This window comes from Oncorhynchus clarkii, chromosome 23, assembly GCF_045791955.1.
Source record: "Oncorhynchus clarkii lewisi isolate Uvic-CL-2024 chromosome 23, UVic_Ocla_1.0, whole genome shotgun sequence".
NCBI classification, from domain to species: domain Eukaryota; kingdom Metazoa; phylum Chordata; class Actinopteri; order Salmoniformes; family Salmonidae; genus Oncorhynchus; species Oncorhynchus clarkii.
In genome coordinates, this window is record NC_092169.1 from 17,986,898 (window position 1) to 17,998,149 (window position 11,252).

Genomic DNA, 11,252 nt, shown 5'->3' on the forward strand with positions numbered 1-11,252 from the left:
ATTGTCTCTCTTGACAGACACTGTACAAAGCTTCCAGTTTTTGCACACATGGGAGTCAAGCCCCCACTCTCAGAATGGTGATGATATTCAGCAGAACAGAACAGACCTCTAGACTCTGTGATATTGGTCATTGCACTCCTTTCCAGCTAAAATGCAGGGATGCCCATCACAGTCTCATCTATTGTGGTATCATCTTTTTTTCAGCTGCTCTTTAAACACTGGCAAAAGAGAATCTACTTGCCGGCTGATACCCTTTAGTATTGGCGTTGAATCTTACTCCTTGCCTGCTATTCAGCATCTCTATGACTGTTTCCTAACTTGCTCTATTGAAACACGTTCTATCTTGAGCACTAGTGTTTGTGCACATTTACAGTTAAGTTATGGCTAACTGGCTCTATGCCTAACTTCTATAATATACACGTGATAGCCCTGTCCATTTATGATGTTATTCATTCAGCACCTTATATCCACATTCAGTAGTCGCCCTAGTTAACCATGTCTGCTAAATTCAGCATGAATGTGATTTGGATGTTATAAAATTATTTTTGGACTGCATGGAAACATTGTTCAAACCAATTATGCCAGGGTCATTATGATTGCTTTTTCTCTTTCTGTCTTAAGTGGATTTTCGTATGTCTCCTTCTTTCATCACTCCTGGCGAACTTTCTTCCACAGTGGTCACAAGAAAATGGTTTTTCTCCAGTGTGTGTGCGGATGTGCGTAGTGAGGTGGTCGCTGCGACTGAAACTGCGCATGCAGACCCGACATGGGAAGGGTTTGTGCCCTGTGTGGATTCTGACGTGTCTGCTCAGCTCGTCCGACCGAGAAAACCTCCTGTCGCAGCTCTCTGCCGGGCAAGGGTATGGTCGCTCATGGACAGGCGTTTTGCTCGAGCGATTTGGATACTTTCTCGGCCTCGGTATTGGCCTCAGGGGTACATTTGGAGTGTTGTAGGGATTGGGTTGACAAGGGCCCTCTGTCGCAGGTCCCACACGTGTAAAATTCCTTATTGTGTTCAGAGGTGTCAGTGAATATGGTAACACTTTCCTGTCAGGAAAAGCCTGGATGTCTCGTTGGCAATTTGGCTGGTAGAACCCGCTGTAGTCAGGCATGATGGTTAAGAGCGCACTGTCCACTGTCGACTTTGGTGACGTGTATGAGTGGGACGGCTGTTGGTAGGACATGGGGCAGGTCGAGGTTGCCAGGTAGGTTGATTGGTCCTGGTACATTTCCCTGCTACAAGAGTAAGATGATGGAGCGTACATGTGGTTTATATCATGTTGACTCTGCGCCATGGTGCAGCTCACGGTTCATGCGTAAAGGTTCTGTGGTTCAGGCGAGGGCGAGGCAGACACCGGGGAGGAAGCTGCTGTCGTTAAATCACAAACGACTTATTGAAGCCCCTGGGATTCCGGTGTCCTTGTATGCAACAGGCTGAGTGCGCGGGGGCTGCGTAAAGTTGCTCTGGAAAGACAACTCGAAATTGTCCTTTTCTTCACTCAAACGATCACCTGCGGAGCAAAGAAAAAGTACTGTTAGATATGTGGCCAAAAATTTTTTATTGTGACTTTTACGGACGGGTTTTTCATTTTATGCATGGGTTTTTCGCTTGCGGTTGAGCACCAATTTGTGGTTTTGTAATGGGTACGAATTAAGTTTCATGTCACATAGTGCTTTCTAAAAAATACATTGGCTTACTATAGCAGACAATGAATCTATTGGATTAATATTGACCAATAATTTGGATTATTCTCCTCAATTTACGATCATCTCAAATGACTAATAATGCATTTGAATACTGACATTTCAGTAAGGTTGATGAGAACACCTGGCTTCCCTTCCATTGGCTAGAGCAGCGAAATAGAAATGAATATTTTCTAAATAAGCTTTATCTAATTGGCTGTGCTGTTTCTACAATGACTCAACTTTTAACCCAGTTCCGTCTCTGGCAATGATACGGATATTACCTCTTCCTTTGAGTAAATTCCCTCGTGAATGTCGTGTAAAAAAAACACAGATTGGTACCCAAATTTTATCCATGGTTTTAGCTGTCATTTATTTTACCAAGAGTATGCGCTTCAAGCCTTTACGTGCCTTTACGCACTCAATATATAGCCTTCAAATCCAGTGATGTATTCTCTGCCATAGCCTATAGTGTCGCCTACGCATGACAAATATAATATAATATCGTTGTATTATGGGGATTCAATATTGTAGTTTGAATTTGAAGGGAGTCTCTTAATAATGTCTCTTGACGTCACTGGCCATCCAAGGACTAGGTGATTAAAACGGGGAAAAAAACCGGGCTAGGATTAGGCCTCAAGCTTGATTACAGCATCAAAGAACACTTGTCAATTAATTTAAAAAATACACGACAAATTAGTTTTCTTTTTGCATGGTATTCGTTAGCCTGGTTCAGTTGAGTAAATATTACCATGTAAAGTTTATTTCCCATTTTATTGTCTATATAATAATCGGCATGCTGACAAAAGCTTACAGGAACTCTGGTAACACTTCACCAAAAATGGATTCAACTGGTGTAATAGATGACACCCACTTTCTACTGATATTAAATACATCCGGTAAATTGCATACATGAAATATAGAGTCGTGGGAAGGAAGAAGCACACACAGAGGTATATGATAAGAGCGATTTTATGTGCAACAATTGAAATTTGAATTGGTCAAAGTTCTATAGCTACCTAAAACATTTTTTGGGGAAATAATCAGTGTAGGATAAACAAAAAATGTATGAAGGTATATGCTTTAGAATGCTTTATAAGGCATGTGCTTCATATCACCCCATAAAGTTGGAACATTTGTACCCAGTGAACAGGATGGTCATTAGATAGACTATGGACTGAAAGTATGTATGACATAGCTGCACCTACTCTACATCCCACACTATTGAAGGGATCATCTTGGGACTCCTTCCTCTCTTCTCATCAAGCTGCCCTCATTCAGTGTAAATTACATATGGCTGATGTCTGTAGGCATACTGTGCATGTGACAAGGTTGTTGATCCAAGGGCTGTGGCAGTTAGTAACAAAGCAAGAGGAGGCCCTTTAAACAAAATGCCTGCACGTCCACTATGACACACAGGTAATGAGACTTCTCCTTACACAAGTAGATAATCCTGAGGCCGCATTTATTGTAGCTGGGGATTTTAACCAAGCAAATTTGAGGAAAACACTACCGAAAATCTACCAACATATTGACCGTAGTACTTGTGCTGGAAAAACATTGGACCACTGCTACTCAACTTTTCGAAATGCCTACAAGGCCCTCCCCTGCCCTCCCTTCGGCAAATCTGATCATGACTCCATTTTTCTTCTCCTTCCTATAGGCAGAAACCTAAACAGGAAGTACCCATGCTAAAGTCTATTCAACGCTGGTCTGACCAATCAGAATCCATGCTTCAAGATTGTTTTGATCACACGGACTGGGATATGTTCAGGGTAGCCTCTGAGAATAACATTGACGAATACACAGATATGGTGACTGAGTTCATCAGGAAGTGTATAGGAGATGTTGTATCCACTGTGACTATCAAAACCTACCCAAACCAGAAACCGTGGATAAATGGCAGCATCCTCGCAAAACTGAAAGCGAGAACCACCGAATTTAACAATGGCAAGGTGACTGTGAATATGGCCGAATACAAACAGTGTAGTTATTCCCTCCGTAAGGCAATCAAACAGGAAAAACGTCAGTACAGAGACAAAGTGGAGTCGCAATTCAACGGCTCAGACACAAGACATGTGGCAGGATCTACAGACAATCACGGACTACAAAGGGAAAACCAACCATGTCGCGGACACTGATGTCTTGCACCCTGACAAGCTAAACATCTTCTTCGCCCGCTTTGAGGATAACACAGTGCCACCAACGCGGCCCGCTGCCTAGGACTGTGGGCTCTCCTTCGTGGCCGGCGTGAGTAAGACTTTGAAACGTGTTAACCCTCGCAAGGCTGCTGGCCCAGACGACATCCATAGCCCCGTCCTCAGAGGATGTGCAGACCAGCTGGCTGGAGTGTCTCCAGACATATTCAATCTCTCCCTATCCCAGTCTGCTGTCGCCTCTTGCTTCAAGATGCCCACCGTTCCTGTACCCAAGAGAGCAAAGGTAACTGAACTAAATTACTATCGCCCCATAGCACTCACTTCTGTCATCATGAAGTGCTTTGAGAGTCTAGTTAAGGATCATATCACCACTACTTTACCTGACATCCTAGACCCACTTTTTTTCTTATACAAAATGTGTCTGACATGTTCCTAATGACATCATCTATGTGTATTCCTATTTGTGAAACCTTCAACATATTCCACAATAGGCTAGTTAGTGTATGTCATTTGTTATAGCACATATGACTATGTAGGAAACACAAAAACAATTGTCCATAGGCTTTTTCATGTTGCCTGTAACACAGGCAACAACTTGTCCACCTAAAAATGATAGACCTACTTAAATAAGACATCCCAATGACTAGTGGGTAGTTTAGGAACGGTCTTCCCTACCTAACTCCCCTTTCCCCTTGCAGTGGGGGAAATTAACCCAAAAGTTCCCTTTTTAACGCCCACAGTTACAAAAATGTTAGTGTATTGGGTGAATGCCTCTTCCCTCTGGCAGATGGGAGTTTTTCCAGGTCCAGTGTCCGGTCGTTACTCTGCACAGTGTGCCTCCATGGGGAATGGTGCCCTCCCTGCACCCCACGCCCACGCCCCGCCACATTGAGTGGGATTTAGAGGGGGGGGCGTTTTGTGTTGCCTATGCCTGTGTCACCTAGGGGTCTGGAGACCCCTGCATGACGATTAATCAAATGTCATGTGTGGTTTTTGTTATTATGAATCTTTGTTTTATAACACTTTTTTTGTAAAATAGGTAATACATGCGTGACGAATTTGATTTGAAGATATGTTTGAGGTTTGCAGTAAAATTTCTTATATATTAAAAACAGACCAGAGAATATCCATTCATAAATGCATGTATTGAAAATGGGATGAATGTATGTCTTGATGTGTTTGAATCACCCATGACTTGAATCTTTTATAGTACAGTATTGTTATTGTACATCATTTACATTTACATTTACTTTCAGAACCCTTTATTGTGAAATTGAGGCCTGATTGTTTGTCAAGTATTTTGAGCATCAATAAACTACAACATTCGAATGATAGTCTATTACCATGCAGCCTACCAATACATAGTGGCACTCGTGATAAGTAGTATGTGTACAGTGACATACTGTGCTTCGTCAAGAGTGAGTTGTATTTGTAATAGATCCTGATGATACTACCTTAATTTCATACCTAACAGTTTACATTATAGAGTATATATTGTAAAGGTGTTGATTACATGTGCATTTTAAAAGTGATCTATTCTACTTTCTTTTTTTTTACAAGCATAAAACAACGATACTGTTACTATGGGCCAGTTTCCTGGACACAGATTGAGATTCTCCATAGCATTTTAGTCCAGGACTACATTTCATCTATGTCTGGGGAAACTGGCCCTAAGATTTCTGCATGTTCAAGAAAATAGGAGACAAAACAAACAAACAAAAAAACAGCTGAAACAGCCCCTCAATTGCTTACCTGTAATAGCCTCCGAGACAGTGATAGCAGAGCCTCAGATAGATGGAGAGAGAGATGCTTCTGCTGTGGCAGTCCCCTAACGTCTGATCAACCAAAGTTACCGACTAGATCACTCCTTATTCCTCTGACTGATGGAAAAAAGAAACAATAGGATTGTTCCCACTTCACTTTGCTTCCACCCTCACAGTTAAAATTGTTATGATAATGAAGTGGATTTGTTAGACCCAGCAGATTGTAAAAGAAAAGGTCTCTTTGATCGGAGGAACCGGAGGTGTTTGGGTCACTCAAACCCCATGCCTGGGGCGTGGCTTGGGGGACAGCTGCTCTCATGACGACGAAACTCCAGGAGAGGCTCATCTCAGAGACCCAGCGACCATCTATGCAGGATTCATATCCAAACAACACAGTTTTAGATTCCTCCATTTAGCTACATTATAATTGGGGTATGTGCTCATGTGTTCATGATATACCCTCATTCTCTTCATATCCTCCACCAGCTGCCCATGTGATTTTGGATAGGAAAAACAGAAGATGCATGCAATGTGCTTTTATTAGTTTTCCCCCTTTTGATTACCTAGATAATGTGTTTATTATTGTACTAAAAGTGAGTAAATCAGTGGACTGTGTGATCATTGAGGACTGGGATGAGTTGCCCTTTTCCGCCATCGTTTATAAACACAGGCTCAGATTATTTAAGAAAGTGCTTAATTGCTGAGTAGTCACACCGGGGTAGGAAAATTGTGTGTGTGTGGTGAGAGAGAGAGAGAGAGAGAGAGAGAGAGAGAGAGAGAGAGAGAGAGCAAAATGAGGGAATACCCCCCCCCCCCCCCCCCCTAGGTTGAGTGGGTGGATGCCCCACTGGAGATGGATGACTGCTCTGCAAGGCTGATGGGTGGTGTTATGTCATAAAATATGAGACAAAGATTGCAGGGAGAGGAGGTTTCTCTTGGCAAGTAAAACAAAGAATCTGTTGACAGAGGTGTAGGGCAGAACTGAATTGACTCACAGCTAGTTACTTTAACTTATTGTTGGGAAACATGATCAAATACTAGAACAATTAATTATTGAAAACAATTATATCAAACATTGTCCTATACATCTTGTCCCTTCTAGAATATCCAATCTATTTTCTCTATTATTCATAATCATGTTGTATTTCAACAGTCAGACATAACAAACAAGAAATAAACTCTGTTGAAGGCAAATTATTGAGCAAGCACAGAAGGATGGGTTATTTTCTTGCTGAGGTTTATCACATGAATTAAGCACAGAGACTAGGCTCTTGTTTTCAATGGTACACTTCACCAGTCCAGTGCATGTGCTTATAACAAATTTCATCTCAAACAGTTGTTCATCTACCTCAATATGATAGCTGTATGACGACCTACTAAATGTCTGTTCAAGGATATTGGCACTGAATGGAAGTGTGCTCCTCAAATGGCTCATATTGTGTTTCTATAGCTAGGTTTCCATCAAATTGGGGACAAATTTCCATGCGAATATTCTAAAATATGCATAAATAAAATATGCACATTTTTTCACCGGTGGTGTTTCCACCAAACCTACTTGTGGCAGATAGAAAAAACTGTGCGTGATGACGTAGTGCACACAACATGTACTTTATCACTTTGGATATTTATTTGGTACATGAAATAATGTGTTTCTATCGCAGTTTTTAACTCTACCAATAGTTTTGTCACAAAAACTGTTGGGTTAAATAGTGAATTCCAAATGGTCTTGGCACATGTGCTCTACCCAACAGCTCGCAAATAGTGTGTATAGGCTAGTCTACATGATGAGATTATGGTTGAGAGCCAGAATATTTGTCAAACGGCAGTCAAGCATGTACCTGACAAGGTACAAATCTTATGTCACCACAATCAGACCCTAGATATTTATTGGAAAGGAGCATCAAGATCACAGTGCACTTTCACCATCCAGGGAAGTACGTCATAAATTGTTGCAGCCTGGTCTCATACACTAGACGTAACATAGTAAACGTACATTAGTGACTGCCAAATTTTGTCTGGTATGTTTACATTAGAAAGATTGTTACTTAAGGCAAAAACGAAAGTAGGGTGGCTGGATGTGAGTTCGAATCTCATCACAAACAACTTTAGTATTGTAGCTAATTAGCAACTACTTACTAATTTTTAGCTACTTAGCATATTAGCTAAGCCTTCCCCTAAACCGGCGGCAGGGTAACCTAGTGGTTAGAGCGTTGGACTAATAACCGAAAGGTTGCAAGGTCAAATCTCCGAACTGACAAGGCCCTCGTTCTGCCCCTGAACAGGCAGTTAACCCACTGTTCTTAGGCTGTCATTGAAAATAAGACTTGCCTAGTTAAATAAAGGTAAAAAAAAAAACTTTTAGCTAGCCATAACTTAACCCTGAGCATAGCTAACTTTAGGTGCCTAATGTTAGCTGGCTTACTAGAATTCGTAACATATCATACGTTTTGTAAATTCGTAACATTTAATGCCAATTGTAATTCAGAACATATCTCACGAAATGGGTGAATGACATCCACACCTTAATACATACCATACGTAATACCATATCATACTAAATGGAGTGTGTCATATTTAGGAGCAGAATAATACGAAATGCTCTGAGACCAGGTTGCAGCCCAACAGCCAGCTATTTCATTTGTAGCCAAATAAACTGCATGGTTTCCATAATCACAGTGGAAGGACCACACACCATATCATAGTGTGACTACAAGTTTTACTTTAATATGATGGATGGTTACTAAATCGATATTTGTGCACTGCCATTTCTCACATAATTAATTTAACCGACACAAAAAGATCCACCTTGGAAAGTTGACCCCAAAATGTTCTGTTTCCATCAGGCCTGTAATGAAACCTGGTTTATAAGGGCAAAAAAAATGATGTGATAAAGAGTTGAGTGTCAAAATTCCTGATAGTTTTTTATACAGATTCCCTCCACCAGTCAGTCAAGTAGCCACTGAGATAACAGAAATTATGTTCTGAGCTATTTGGTCAGCTTCAAGTCTGTAGGGTGACATAACTGATGAATTGATCATGTAAACATCAAACAAACAGAAACACAAAAACAGAAACGCATAACAGGTTTTTACATTTAAAGAAATGTGAAAAGGTTAAGAGTACTGATTTCATTACCTTCTTATTCTCATAGCGCATAGTATCTGGCAAAGTAATGATTTAAATCTACCTGAATAGGATCATTTTTAATTTTTTATGGGTGTAAAATTTAGCAAGAATTATAATCAAATTACACATACTTTTCCTCAGTGGAATACCTTGGACTATCAAAACGAAAAAGAACATCAAGCTTGCAGATCGATGTCCCTACCAAATCTTTTTTTACCCAAGTCTAGCCGAAGATCCACCCAGAACATAGTCACATAAACAGATCAACAAAATGTAAATTTCTCATGAACATTTCAAATATACACTACATGAGCAAAAGTATGCGGTCACCTGTTCGTATAACATCTCATTCCAAAATCATGGGCATTAATATGGAGTTGGTCCCCCTTTTGCTCTTTATACCAGCATCCACTCTTTTGGGAAGGCGTTCCACTAGATGTTGGATCATTGACTTGCTTCCATTTAGCCACAAGAACATTGGTGAGGTCGGGCACTGATGTTGGGTGATTAGGCCTGGCTCGCAGTCAGCATTCCAATTCATCCCAAAGGTGTTTGATGGGGTTGAGGTGAGGGTTCTGTGCAGGCCACTCAAGTTCTTCCACATCGATCTCAAAAAAACCATTTCTGTATGCACTCCATACAGTTGGCAATATACATTTACGCAGGTAGCGTTCTCCTGGCATCCACCAAACCCAGATTTCCCTACGGACTGCCAGGTGGTGAAACGTTCACCACTCCAGAAAACTTGCTTCCACTGCTCCAGAGTCCAATGGCAGTGAGCTTTACACCACTCCAGCTTATGCTTGGCATTGTGCATGGTGATCTTAGGCTTGTGTGCCATGGAAACCCATTTCATGAAACTACGGACTAACAGTTATTGTGCTGATGTTGCTTCTAGAGGCAGTTTGGACCTCGGCAGTGAGTGTTGCAACCGAGGACAGCTTCAGCACTCGGTGGTCCCGTTCCGTGAGCTTGTGTGGCATTGTTGCTCCTAGATGTCTTCACTTCACAATAACAGCACTTACAGTTGACTGGGGCAGCTCTAGCAGGACAGGAATTTGACAAACTGACTTGTTGGAAAGGTGATATCCTAACAAATACTTTTGTTGAACAGGTAATATCTATGAGTTATTTTAAAGTGTGTCTCTCACTTTGTATGATAAAGTCCATACCTTTGGTCAATTTACAACACATTGCAACTTCCACCTACATTTTTTGTTATCAATAATTGAGACACTTACTATGGTTGAATTGACAACTGATGGATCTGTATTGACCACAGTGTGTTTCAAACAACTGTTTTTTAAACAAATAGTCGACTTACGTTGTGAATGGCAAATTTTACAAAATGTGGGGAGAAAAAAAATGACATTGACTTCCCGTGCAATGTTTGTCATGTAAATGTTATTTGCCTTGAATCAAAGACAGTACAGTATAAAGATAGGCAGAAACTGCTTCTCCAAAATAAATCCCTGTTGGCTAGCTAAACTCATGCGTAGAAATAAATCATCGGGTCTAATGATTGTCTCAAGTCAAACGGCGCATGTTCCGGCCGTCAAATCAAAGGCACTCCTTTGATATAAAGTTGTTTTTGACGTCAATTAAAACGTGTCAGTTTGTCTCTTTCAAGAGGTTGGGGTAATAACATGTTCAAGTACTTAAGACATTGGTTCGAATCTACGTTGTGCCTTCAGATTTCGAGAAAATGAACTAAGGAAGAAAAAATTATTTTCTCGCTGATTTTGTAAACCCAAAATCCCAGCCTGGTCTGCTTGGTCTGTTCAGCAAGCGGTCCCGTAAATTTCGCGATGTTGCATTTCTGCGTTAGAAACTCTGCTTGAGCCACAATGCCAACCCAAATGTGATAATTCCTCCCACCCAAAAAATAGCATGGCTAGAAGGGATACAGATTTTGTAATGACGTCATATTCCCGTTCACTACAACGATATTTTGCGTATTACACAGCAACGAGTTTTACAGCAGACGACTTGATTTTCACAATCACTTGCTAGCTAGAGGAACTATTGGGGAAAACCTAGTTACAATTTAACAATAAATATACTTTCTACTAAGCACTACATTAAATGATGTAAATACAAACATGAATTGTGTTATCAACTAGTAATTTTGTACTCGTGGAATTTAAGAGGACAGTAGCTAGAGGTCCGTGTATGGAGATTGTGAGAACTGTCATTTTTCTGTTCTACTTGATCATTATTGCACCCTCCTGGTGTCCCAACTCTTACCAGTCCGTGATGAGAAGAATGGAAATCTTTATCTTTTCATATACTAACTGGCCACCGGACTACATAAACTATAGAAATGGAACTGAAGTAATAGAATAGCAATAACTATAACGTTAGCAATAGGAATATGGCATGAGAGTGGCCTGCACAGAGCCCTCACCTCTATCCCATATTAATGCCCATGATTTTGGAATAAGCTGTTAGCAGATGTCCACATACTTTTGGTCATGCAGTGTATTTTAGCATGTGTCCCAATGTATAGCTTAGTTCCCGT

General features: G+C 40.8%; 1 pseudogene; it reads right to left on the reverse strand.

The window, feature by feature from the left end:
* Positions 1 to 590: 590 nt before the first annotated feature.
* Positions 591 to 2,055, reverse strand: LOC139381879 (early growth response protein 2b-like; annotated as a pseudogene).
* Between the last annotated feature and the right edge of the window lie 9,197 nt (positions 2,056 to 11,252).